The sequence below is a fragment of the Agelaius phoeniceus genome, unplaced genomic scaffold (assembly GCF_051311805.1).
Source record: "Agelaius phoeniceus isolate bAgePho1 unplaced genomic scaffold, bAgePho1.hap1 Scaffold_532, whole genome shotgun sequence".
Classification (NCBI taxonomy): domain Eukaryota; kingdom Metazoa; phylum Chordata; class Aves; order Passeriformes; family Icteridae; genus Agelaius; species Agelaius phoeniceus.
The window spans coordinates 1-13178 of NW_027510074.1; the positions used below are offsets into that span (position 1 = coordinate 1).

Sequence of the window (13178 nt, forward strand, 5' to 3'; positions counted from 1 at the left end):
CGTTTTCTTGAAAATAGTTCAGATATAAACAATCCCTTTTTTTACCTAGAATGTGATGACAAAAAAAAAAAAAAAAAGGCACTGAAACAAAAAAGCAAAGCAGGAATGGGGAAGCCTAGCATGGAGGAACTCCTGTGCTTGTGTATTCCCCAGGCAGTGAGAAGAGCACAGTGAGAAGCACTCCAGAATGCTACAGGTGTCTCATTCAGCATGATGTGAGCACTCACAGCCTGTGCTGCTGGTGATTAACAGGGATCTCTGATTCTCACCCAGGATGAGTGGTTTGGGTCACTGAGAAGCTCAGGTTCCTCAGGATCTGGGAGTTCTTGAATAAAAACCACCCTAAGGGGGAGCATCTTAATTTGAGCAATTTGACCCAACTGCTTCAGCTCATCTCAAAGTGACATAACCTAGAAAGTGACATAAACATAGAAAAGCTGAATCCTTTCCCTGAGGAAGATTCCTCCCCTCCTCCTACAGGTGGGCCCAGTCTCAAATGCTGTGATTCATTTTAAAGTGTTTTCCTCCCTCTTTGAACAGAGCTGGAGGTGTCAAACTTTGAAATCAAGTAGAACTCAAAGGATCAGCAGTACCCAAGAAACACAACTGGTCCTAAAGATTAAAAGGCTCTTAATAGAAAGAAAACCTATAAACACAAGATTCAAAGAAAGTAATTTTCTTTGGTTTTGGATGCCACTGCCATGGTATGGGACTGAGGACTAGACCACAGTGAGCTTTATAGTGCTTCAGACTTAAAAAGGATTTTGCCTACATACAACTTAGAAACAAAGAGGAGCTTTTCATCTGCAAATTTCCCCCATTATAAAAGGAGCCTGGTCTTCAGTCCAGGTGAGGGTGCTCACTGGGGGGGCACTTGGCTGTAATTGCACAATTGTGATCAAAAATCAATGATAATATGTGTGTATATGCTAAAACCTCTACACCACTACATGAGTCAGTTGCTGTTAAACTTCAGTACTGCCTTTGCATTTGATTATTTTTCAAGGTCAAGATCTGAATACTTGGGCTGTATTTAACAACATTAAAAAGTAGTGAGATCATTTTAATTGCTATGAGTAGCATTGCTTCTCCATGCTGCTTCTCAGTCAGTATTCACCTCAAATCTCTGGTTTACAGGGTAAACTCCAGGCCAGGGCATTCAGGTTTGTGGGGTTTAGTACCTTGCACTGTAGGATCCTTCTCTGGGGTTATTTAATGCTCCAGCACTGCTCCTAGTACATAATCATGAGCATCACTTTTGATTCCATGGATTCTTCTCACACATCCTGAGGATGCTCTGCTCTGATGATTGCTGTGCAGGCCAGTATTTAGCAGGATATGGTTTTTCAGTTTGCCCACTGCACAGTCTATTATTAGAGCACAGATTTCAGCCCTCTTTCATTTTCATGCACAGCAAAGAGAGATCTTTTTTCTCTGCTGTTAGCAGCATTAATGCTACCCTTCTGAAACAGGTGTGTGAGTAGCATCATTAAACTGCCTTGCCAGCACAGGTGTAAAGGGCTTTGTTTGTGTCTTGTATATATTGAGAAATGATATATTATATGATAAAAATCAGATATAAGCTGTGGGAAGAACCCGGAAAGACAACACTGAGAGCCATATGATCCTTGTAGGGCCCCTCAAAATGAAATATTCTACTCAATTTTGTATTTAAGAATTTAATTATAAGTTCTGTAATGTCCTTAAATCAATGCATGCACAACAGGGCATTTTCCAGAGCTGAATGGCAGTCAGCTGGTGTATGTATATATAAATATATACATGTATGTATAAGACAGCTGCTTCAAAGGTATTTTGTGGGCTTGAAGCAGCCATGAGGGATGACAGGAATGGGTTAAGCATCTCTCTTTGAGTGACTATGCAAAAAGCTTTGACAGGCTTCCTGAGTGCAACCATGAAATTAATTCTTGCCAGAGAAAGCAAACCACAGAAAGAGCCACTCATGAGCCAACTCTTCACACTTGCAAGGTTAGCTAAAGTTTATCAAAATCCCCAGACAAAAAATGTCATTAAGATACAGCTAAGGATATAGTCAGATACCAATTCCCAGGCAAGAAACTTCATTAAGGTACATTCAAGGTTGTAAACATATGTGCCAATTAAATTCAAACAACTGGGTCCAAACACTGCCATTATTTACAATGTTAAATATTTGGAAATTCAAAGTTACTTTCAGAGATAATGTGCTTTCTATAAAATTCATAATTGTGTTTCAACAAGCAGCTTCTGCTGCAGAGTTACCTTACCCTCTGTTTCTAGTTGTGGTGCTCCCTGTGATAGCTTATTGGGAAAGCCAAAAGTCTCCATGGCTTCAAATAATTCTGGACAGATTTCTGGTTAAAAAAAAAAAAATAAAAAAAAAAATCCAGCTGTAGGTCCTGAAACAAAGCAGACATGTGGAGTACACTGAACCAGAAGTCCTGGAGAATATTCTGAGGACAGTCCCTTCAGACTTGCCTTGTTCTTGTGCATGTCTGTGCAAATCAGATGGGCACTCAGGGAGAGGGGCTGTGAGGATGGATGGTCCTTTGGTCTGCAGCAGAATTGCTGCCATCACAGCATTCCCTGCAGCCACAGCACGGGAGCAGACAGGATCTGCTGTGTGAGGAGGCTGTGGCAAGCAGTGCACTGTCTTAGGCAATACAGGATGCCAAACAAGTAATTAAATGTGAAATCCTTACAGCTGAACTCCAGTTGAAGGGACACTCTGCCTTTTAACTGCAGTGTTAGACCCTTGAGATATTATTTAATTAGATGTGGTCATTGTAACGTAGTTGTAAACATTGTCTTTTCTCTTTTAGCTTCTATAGTGATTGGGAAGTGGTGGTGTGAGATGGAGCCCTGCCTAGAAGGAGAGGAATGTAAGACGTTGCCTGATAATTCTGGATGGATGTGTGCAACTGGCAATAAAATCAAGACCACCAGAGTAAGTTTCCTTTCTGTCTGCACCCAGGAGGTCTTAACAGCAAAGGGAATCACTGATGGCTGCTCACCCATGTCTTTTCCATAATCATGCCTGCTGTAAAAGCCTTAAAGACCACTGTCATGATCACCCAGTGCTTCTGGCCATAACTGGGTGAAAATTCAGATGGATCAGGCTGGTCAGCTGGGTCCAGGCTTGGTGATCAGCAGGTTGGAGCTGCTGAATTGCCAGGTCACTTTCTTACAGAGTTTGTCACCGCAAGATACCCCCAATGCACATCCCTGAGTCCCTTTCTGGTGGCTAAAGGGAAGAACATGAGCTCAGAGGGATCTGCTGGATCCCAAATCCATTCCTTGGCTGTTCCAGGCCACATCTGGATTAGCACATCTGTAAAAGTGCTTTGGAGCAGAGGACTCAGCTCTCTGTGTGCACTGCAGCTCTCACATGGAGCAGCTCCAGCCCCATGAACTCATCAGTGATGGGCTCTTGAGATGCTCTTGAGGTTCAGGGAGCACAGGCCAACAGGTGACAACATCTTCCACCACACCGTGCCAGGAACAGGCAGAGGGAGGGTGGGAATGAGCTGCCTAAACTCCCACTATGGGATCACCTTGGGAATAAAAGTGTTTTTCAGAAAGAGACTCCAGCTTTTCTTTTGTGTTGTGGGATTGTTTCACAACCATTGTCTTTAAACTGTCACCTATACCTGTATTCAAAAATTTTAATTAACGAATTTTCATATCACAATCGAATTTTTTTCCAAGAAAATTACGTGGTTGTCAACTTAAAATGCTTTTCTAAATATATAGATTTTCATTTTCTGTGAATTGGAAAATGGCTTTTGAAATCTGCTAAATGAAAAAGAGCGAATTTTCAGTATTTTTTCCCTGTTTGATAAGAAATTCTACATACTCATGCCCACCTGCTAATTCACAGGAATGTGCAGCATAGTGTTGTGATTTCCTGACTTTTTCCTTTCTCTCCAATCCTAACTCCAGTCATTTTTCATGTCTTCTAGGCCTCCTGTTGAAGGAGGAGATTTTACCCTAATTGATCCCCTTGGCACCTGAATCCTTTTCTTTCCCTCCACAGGACCTACCCCAGGATGAATTATTTGTATTGCAACCCTCATTTCTGGAGCAGAGCCTTCTGCCCCACCAACACATTAAATTATCAGGACACCTACTGACTTAGGAGATTTTCTTTGTAGGAAGCAATCAGTGGCCCCCAAAAACAAGATCCATGTGATCTCTTTGTCACCTCCCAGAGAAAAGGAAGAAGGAAGGAGGGAACTGGGATTCCCTGACTCAGTTTCTTTCTGTGGTGCTCTTCCTCCAAATCTCTCTGTGCCCACAGCTGATCTCTTCCACTGCAGCACCACTGAAAAGCTGTTTCCTAATGAGTGTGCCTTGCAGTTAAATTAAAAAATCCTAGGCCACAAATTCACTACATGTCCTTTCCAGTGAGGAAAGTGGGGAGTTAAAATGGAAGAAAGTGATGTAGAACTAAGAGGCAGCATGAAGTATCTTATACAATAATTCAGCCCTTCTGCAATCTGTCTACAAGTTATATAATTGAGGAATTGCATTTTCTTTCTTCAGTGAAGCTGTCCTTCTCTTAACTCCCCCAGTCCTCATCACATAAACTAGTTTAAGGCAATGGAAGTGATTGCTAGAAATTTAGGAGCTTCATTAATATGCAGATGTATGGTCCAATCTATTCAGTATGCATTATTGTATTTCATTTGAATTAAATACTTGCAGAGTGAGTGCTCATAACTGAAAAAATATTTCTTCATTTACCCACAGGAGTTATTTTAATTAGCTAGTGAGGGGAGTACCTTATGGTGCTGCTTCCAGTAGAATTTTGCTTTGTTGCTGTAAAATATCATTACAGAACCCAATTGACAAAGGCAACATGACATGATGTGCTCAGCAACTGTCTCTTGCATTTTCTAAGGAGAAATTCTGCTTCTTAGTCCCTGGAACTCTGCTCCAATCCTTACCACTGTGTCAACCCTAGAACATAAATATAAAATAATGAAAGCAATCAGATCCTAAAACAGGCTTTTTTTTTTTTCTCTCTCTTTGTTTTGCCATTTCAGACAGCAGCAGTGAATGAGATTACAATGTAATCTGCCCTGACTGAATCCAGGTTCCAAGACTGGGCCATGTGTGTCTAATTTGAGTAGTTAAGGAATTTAAGAAGGCAGAAGAAACAAGACAAATCAGTCAACATCCCAGCTCTCTCTGTGGTGATTAGGCAGAAGGCTACAGCCAATCTCCATAGGCTGTAAACTGTTTTAATGAAGCCTTTTCCTTACACTTAATACATTTACATTAGCTGCTGTCCTGACATGGAAAACATTCCCATTTATGACTCTTGGGATTAAGGTACCCATTAGTACATTCTTCCAGACCCACAATAAATTAAATCACATATAAGCATATGTGTTTGTTTTTTATATATGTACATATATGTATATAGTGTATGTTTTTATATATATACATATATGTATATGGATATATTTACATTTATATTTCTGAATACATGGATATACACAATAGATATAATTTTCTAGGCTAGTGCATAACTTCAGTTGGGTCTCACATGTGATTAACATTGATTAGTGTCAGAAAGAGGTGGACAACAGACTCAGTGAAGTCTTTACCAGCATATTCCTCATTGCTTCCTTTTCATGTATTTATTTCTGTGTTCAGCCCTTTAGCAAAGTTCACTAATTAAGTTTTTAAAGCCAAGTTATAAAGCTCACAGCTTCCTTAAATGGATTTGTTTTCTATTGATGGTCAGGCAGGTGACAAACACTGGAAGGAAATAATATTGTCATTCAATTTCTGGAGCAGTTTCAATGTTCATTTAATCCCTTGTCACTCCTTCTATTTTTAATTTATTTAAGAAGTTTCAGTCCTTTCCTTAAAAATGTGGGGTCCTTGGAGCTGTGATAGAACCTGCTGGAGGTCACCTTGCCACCTCCATCACAGCAATAATGGCACTGGAAATAGAAGAGCAGCAGCTCGGGCTGGATGCTGCTGATATTCTGGATCATGGAAATTATTGTGTTGGTCAGCTGGGAATGGGCAGAGGAGCTCAGCTCAAAGCCCCTCTCCAGTTTCTCAGCCTGTGCCTTCTGCTACAGCCTGATTTGATCAGTTTTAACCAGCTTTAACAAGCTTTGACCCATCTGAACTGGTTCTGAGCAGTTTGAACTGGTTTTGATAGGTTTGATTTGGTTTGAACTGGTTTAAACTGATGGCTACCATTTTTATCCTGTTTTAGCCATTTTAATCTGGTTTCAACTGGTTTCAACTGGTTTAATCTGGTTTAAACCATTTGTTTCAGTTTTAAGTGGTGGGATTCAGTTTGATTCCATTTGAACCAGCTGGATCTCATGTAAATCTCTCTTGCTCTAATATTTACTGCTGTGTTTAATCATTTATAATTAGATATAATAATTTATAGTTAGATAATAATCTGTAGCCCTGATTTAATGGCCAAGCCTGACCATATTCAAGTCAATGTGAGTTTCAATGCTGACCCAGTTGCCTGGCAAAGGGCTGAACCCCTCATGGTGTTCATCTGGGTGAACCAGCACAGCAAAAGCATAACAAAAGCATTTCCTTGAGAGCACTGTTTCTGCTGTGGGACAGTTGCTCTTATTTCAGCATCCTAAAAAAACTCCTGGGCATTGGTGTTTCCCCTTGCAGCATTAGTGCAGCACTCAGGTCAATTTTGGTGGTGGTCACAAGGAGGGGTGGGTTTTGGTCTGTGGCAGGGTGTGTTATCTCACACAGGCTGAGGAGATGGAGTAGCTGCTGTGGCCCTGCACTCTGGGGAAGTGAGTTGGAGGGGTTCCAGACAAACCTGAAAGGTGGATGGATGCTCCTGCCTGTCTTGTCCAGCAGAAGTCACTGGAATCACTCTGGGAAGGGGAGGTGGAAGGCTGGGGTGAATCTGTCCTGGCTCCCACAAGGAAGATGGAGAGAGACTCTCTGTAAGGGCATTAGGGGACAGCACGAGGGAGAATGGCTTCAGACTAACAGACAGGAGGTTTAGATTGGATATTAGGAATGGATTCTTCCCTGTAAAGGAATCTGGCCCTGGCACAGGCTGCCCAGAGAAGCTGTGGCTGCCTCACCCCTGGAAGTGTCCAAGGCCAGGTTGGAGAGAGCTTGGAGCAACCTGGGACAGTGAAAGGTGTCCCTGCCAAACCAAGACATCCTGTGATGTCCAGCACCACCAGCCCAGGTGCTTAAAGCACATCCAGTCTCTCCCAAGGCAGAGGCAGGATCTCACTCAGGATCTGTCTCTTGCATATTTTTACACCCCTGCAGTGCTAAAAGACACACACTCCTCTGGTATTGCATTTAAACTCAGCTATATCAATCAGCTGTATCCCACAGAGCCTGGGTCTTTCTTTTCCAAAAGACTATATTTAAAAAATAACATATTATGCATAACTGACTCTTTCCCATTTTCTCACTGCAGATCCACCCAAGGACTTAACAGAGCGCCCACGTCTGCATGGAGACAGTGAAAGCCCGGCTGATTTATGAGGACAAAGTATTGAAAGTTTAAAACCATCTCAGCATTTCCAAGCCAAATGGATTTCTTATTTGCACTTTGACTGTTTACCAGAAAACAACAGTGGCTTTACTGTGTGAAAGAAAGGATTCGGTGGAAATAATGGCCCTGATTTTTGACAGCTGAAAATAAAAAATGAAGAAAGTGGTTCCTTTGCTACAGTTTCTGAGATTGCAAAGTACAAGCAACAGTATAAGTTTGGATCTACAATTTACTTTATACCAGTTAAAGTATATATATATAGAAATATATATATATTAATATATGATATTTTGAAATAAAAGCCTCACTCTTCAAGAAATTGAATAGTACCACACTTTTCTGCAGCTGCTGTATTTTTTTTTCCTTTTTTGCAATGGTCTGGAAGTTCCCTACCTGTTTGAGAGAGAAATGTGGCAGTGAAGAGGCAAAGCAAACCTGCTGTGGTACAAGGACGCCTAAGAGCTACACGAATCCTACCGATGCAGCATCCAGAGCTTCCTGTTCCCTTCGGCAGAATTTTGAGGGCATTTGTTGTTCCACTTTGTGTTCTGGAGGCTTTTCCCCTTGTGCAATACTAGCATGCTGGCTTTGCTTCATTAACCATACTTGATTGATATATAATGATGATAATTCTATCCTCCTCCAGGAAAATATTTTTAGAGCTGTTAGATATTCCATGAAGAAGAGATGGACAACTACTGAGTGAAGTACAGTATGTATTAAAAGTTTATTTGGCAGAGTTTGGTAGACTGTGAGCTCCCTTCTTATTAAAGATGTACTGTACATACAATGTCTTCAGACTTTGTATAGCTCCTAGAGACTCCAGTAAAAACCCAGTAACCACCTCCAAAGCTTTGCATTGTTGGCTCACTAATTCTTTGAAACAACAACAAAGCTACTTCTTTCCAGACTGGTATGTGAGGGGAGTTTTTCATACAGTTTGGTGTTTCAGGAGCCCATTTGCAGTTGGCAAACAGGCACCTCACCTTCAGCATGCCTCTGTGGACACCTGGCTATGTGCTCTTAGCCCACAGCACACATGGGAGAACTGCCTAAATTTAGGTTTCCCTCATTGCCAGGCTAATTCTCATTTGCCACCAGCTAAAAGCATTCACATCAGCAATTCCATGGCATAGCAAATGCCCATCAGTTTGTGGCAAGCACAAACTTGTGGCTGATCCCTTCACTTTCAGGATAGTTTCTTTCAGTTTATTTTCAGTCTGTTTTTTGCTATGGTGAATTCAGCTGATCTGAGATGCTCCTCAGCAAGAATCTGTCCACAGAGACCTTGACCCAGTCACTGCTGAACTCCCATTTCTGGCTGATCTGTAGCTGCTCACCAGGCAGTCTGGCCCTGGCATTGCTGAAGAAAGATCAAATCTGAGGGCTGAAATGTGTGAGCCTAGTTCACATTCCCAGGCACTTTTGTGAGCAATCCAATTAATTTCAGGGGGTTTATTGGTGTGGAAAAGTGTCTTGCTGTCACGCATAAGTCTGCACAATCTACCCTTCAGTCTGCCTAATGCTACCAAATGAAGGAGGAATAGGGAATTGTAAAACTAGTTCTGTTCAGTCCAGCTTCATCCCTTTAATATTTCCAATTTCCTTTCAGCCTCCTTACCTGTCTCTCACAGGATGCCTTTGGCCATGCTGATCACTTTTAATCCAATGCAGAGGAAGTGCTGCACTTCCCATCCTAGATTTGGTTGAAATTCTCCCACTGAGTCTCTTTCCCCTTCAGGGTAACCACTTCAATCCTGATGCTTCAAGAGGCAGAAATTGTCACTGTAATTACAGTGCAGATTAAAGCAGCTACATGACGTGTCACACCATATTCCATGCTGGCTTTCCATGCTGATCTTCTCCCAGTGCTCACAGTGGAAATGGATAAGCTGTTTCCAAGTACTTCTATTATCCCCCTTCAAAAATATGAGTGAAGAGTACCCAGGGAAGACACAGACAACCCAGAAAGTGGTAGAATCACTGTTCATGGAATGTTCAAGAAAAGGCCTCAATGTGGCACTTGAGGACGTGGTTTAGTGGTGAAGATGGCAGTGTGAGGTTAACAGTTGGACTTGATGATTTTAGAGGTCATTTCCAGCACTAAGAATTCTGGTTCTGTGCACAGAAAGGATCCTTGCACATGGAGCCCACCCTCCCTGGTGGCTCAGCTGGACAGGCTGGGTATTTTCTGGGAACAGCCACCTGCCCAAACCACAGAAGATACCTGGGCCCTACTCTATTTTAGATGTAGTCTGCCATGGCCATGTGTCCAGTACCATCATCTCACTTCAGAGGGGAACACTGCCTGCCTGCTTACCCCCATATGGATTATAAGGTCAGCTCCAGGCTCAGCTGCCACTAGTAAAGAGAAACTCCTCCAAAATAAACCCCTAGCATTTCTGAATTTTACTCACACAGCTCTTTATAAATCCCAAGACCCCCTCAAGCACCCCTTGGTGCACTAGGAGATAGACTAGCAGGTAAGTCTGTTCAAAGCCAGGACATGCTATCACCCTTTTACCAGCTGGAACCGAGGCACACAAAGCTCAACAGCCTCCCGCAATCATACTGGGGAGCTGTGGAAAATCCAGCAGAAATTGAACTTTGGTTTCCTTATTCCCAGTCTAATGACACTCCATTAGAGGAGCCCCACAAACATACCCATGTGTGGCCTCTGGTACCCTTTGCCAAAGCCCCAGGTATCCCCACTGGGTGGTCTCTACCCCACAGCAGAGCTGCTGCCGTGGCTCATCCTGTGAGCAGATAAGGCTGCTGTGCCGTGCCTATGAAATATGCCTGTTGAGATTGGGAAATATTAGACTTGCTAAAATGTCAGAAGGAAATGTTGTCATTACCACAGGAAAGTTTCTTTGAGATGTTTATGAATTTTTCTTTGCCAGTAGGCAGCCTCCAATGCCGTCCCACCAAATTCAGTAAACATCTGCGTCTCTTTGAAGTTGCTGCAAAAATCCGCTCGTGAAGCGTGGCATCGAGAAATTGCTGTTTTAATTAAAATGTTTTAGAGGGCAATTAAGGCCTTTGCAAAAATAATGACTGATAGAACATGAAGTCCAATTAAGAGGCAGATGCAACTAACCTTTGTTGTTTCAGGGAACCAAGTTGAAAACAATAGTAAAAAAGAATTCAAGAAGCCTAGAGTCACAAATATTCCGCATTTCAGGGATATTCACAGTAGCACAGTGTGTAGCAGGAAGATGTCAGAGCTACTTATCCTGGCCAGTGGAGAGCAGATGTCTGTCAGTGGTGGAGTGAATGGTCCTCATATCCTCATGGGAAAGTGACAGTCATGCCATTCTCTGCATAACATTAAAAGGTTTATGTTAACAGAGGAGGAAATGAAAGTTCCTGCTTTTTGGCAGAAGTCTAGACAGAGACACTTCAGGAAATGAAAAAAAAAAATAAAAAGAATATTTGTAAATGCATCAAAGATAAATTTAGATTTATGTCAGTGTTTCTTCAGATGTGTGAAATCAAGTTCTGTAAATCTAAAATGTACAAGTTGGAAAAAAATACCAAAAAAAAAGAGGTAGCTGCCATCTGCCTATTGATTCAGAAAACTTAGATTATGTGCTTCTGTCCAAAAATCTCTGGTAATAAAAGGCTCAGTGTGGTATGACTTGATATTGTTTTGAATATACTATATATGCTATATAAAAAACCAAAACCAAAACCTTGAAGGAAGTCCACTCCTATGGCCAACATGAGGAACAGCATGATGTGCACCCATATTTGGCAGTACACAGAGAAAGGACCATGAAAAATTGCTGAAGGTGAAGCAGTTTGTGATGAGTGATGCTCTTATCAGACCTATTGATTGACTATTAGCAGAGTTTGCAGGTACTGTCAGTGCTGTGCTGCCTGGATGTTTTCCTATTATAAAATGATTAGTTACATTCCTCACTCTCCTCATTTGCCACTTACCTGTTTCACTGGCTGGTCCAAATATAATTACAGATCATAGAGAAGTTGTGGAGGAGATAAACATACTTTGGCTTGGAAAGCACATCCATTTCATCTGAAAGTGGCAGGCTTTGTTTCTTCTTCAAGGGCAGGATGAATACTGTGGCCTAAAATGAGCTGCTCTTTTATCAATACCTCAGTCACATCCCAGTAAGCAGGGTTTAGAGCTTGCCTGACAAAGAACTGGGTCATGCTTCTTTGCTTGGTATTCTATTTTTTTGTCAGTGAAAAATAGAAACACATTCCACAAATAATCTTTCAGGTAGACAGAAGGAGATGTGTGTACAGGGCAGTTGGTTTCAGGCTGTCAACACTTTTTCTAGTTCACTGGTTTGAATTCAGATCATAGGCCTGACACATATTTATGGTTTCTTCTCTCAGAGGCTTACACAGTCAAAGCACTTAACTTCACAAATATTTGTACTTTATAAAACCATGCTGCTCTGAGGAAAGGAACTGAATCCTCTGCTTTCCAGGCAGGAAACTGAAACTCAAAAGAGCTGAGACTTGCCCAAGGTGAAACTAAAAACCTGCAGCAGACCTGGCAGTAAAACTGAGAGCTCCTGGATTTCAGGTCATCACTGAGGATGGTTCATCTGTGATTCACATCAGTGAAATTTTGGTGAGAGCAGACCCTGAGTCACAGAGAGCAGAATTAGGGGACCTGCAGTCAAGTGTGGACAATCATGTGCAAGCACCAAGTGACCAGAGCTTGTGCATCTCCCTCCAGCTGGGATTTTCAAACCACTGATGCTTGGAAGGTCTACTCCAACATCTCTTGCTCCCACAGGGACACAGTCCTGCCTTAGTTTGGTTTCATGGCTCCCTAGTAGAAGCTGCTCTGAGCCTTTCAGATGAGAGCAGAGGTAGAAAATGGTCCTGCTTAACCCTGACAGGCTGAACAAAATGACCAACAGTTCTTTTTTGGAGGTCATGATTTTTTTGGAGACATCCATCTGAGAGAATGTTTTTCATGTAAAAGCTGACTTTGAGGAGAGAAAGCCCACATTGCCTTCCAGCAGAAAAATGAACTAGCCAAAGAGGAGCACAAATTGCTTTGTCTCACCTGGGAGTGTGAGCACCACTGCCATGGGAGAGGATAGTATGCAGAGCAGCTTAGTCATGGGAAAAAATCCTCATTTTTGACAAATATTCCTGTGTGGGCACATTTTGCAGGTCTTTGCTAAACCTTTAACCTTTGTTTGACTTGTACCTCTAATTCCTAATTCAGAAATGTGCAGAGGTCTTTCCCACATAACAGACCTGGATATGGCATCTTTTCATCCAACACTCATGGTTGGATTATTACTTTTTTTCCCACCATGAAGCCATATGATCCATTTGTCTGACCAGAAACAAAACACATGTTTGAGCATCAGGTTACTAACCTGTTTCCTATTATTTCTCATCTGTTTCATTTCTCAGATTACTGTCCTTGATTCAGTTAGAAGTGGGGGCTAGGGGCCCACCTAGATACGAAGCAAACTACCCATAACCTAAAATATTGCTCAGGGGAATATGTAATTTCTTCCTCCCACCTGCCATTCCTCTTCATTTCCCATTTCATTTCACTTTCATTTCATCCCATCCCCTCTCTTTCACCTCGCTCAATTACATTCATCCATCTCTATTAGCCTTTTATCACCACTGCTGCCCCACAGACTAA

At 42.0% G+C, this 13178-nt stretch overlaps 1 long non-coding RNA gene across 1 annotated transcript; it reads left to right on the top strand.

The window, feature by feature from the left end:
• The first annotated feature begins 2454 nt into the window (after positions 1-2454).
• LOC143693285 (uncharacterized) lies at positions 2455-8379 on the top strand. The gene is made up of 2 exons (XR_013180785.1): positions 2455-2947; positions 7451-8379. It is a non-coding gene; the product is annotated as an uncharacterized LOC143693285 (long non-coding RNA).
• The last annotated feature ends 4799 nt before the right edge of the window (positions 8380-13178 follow it).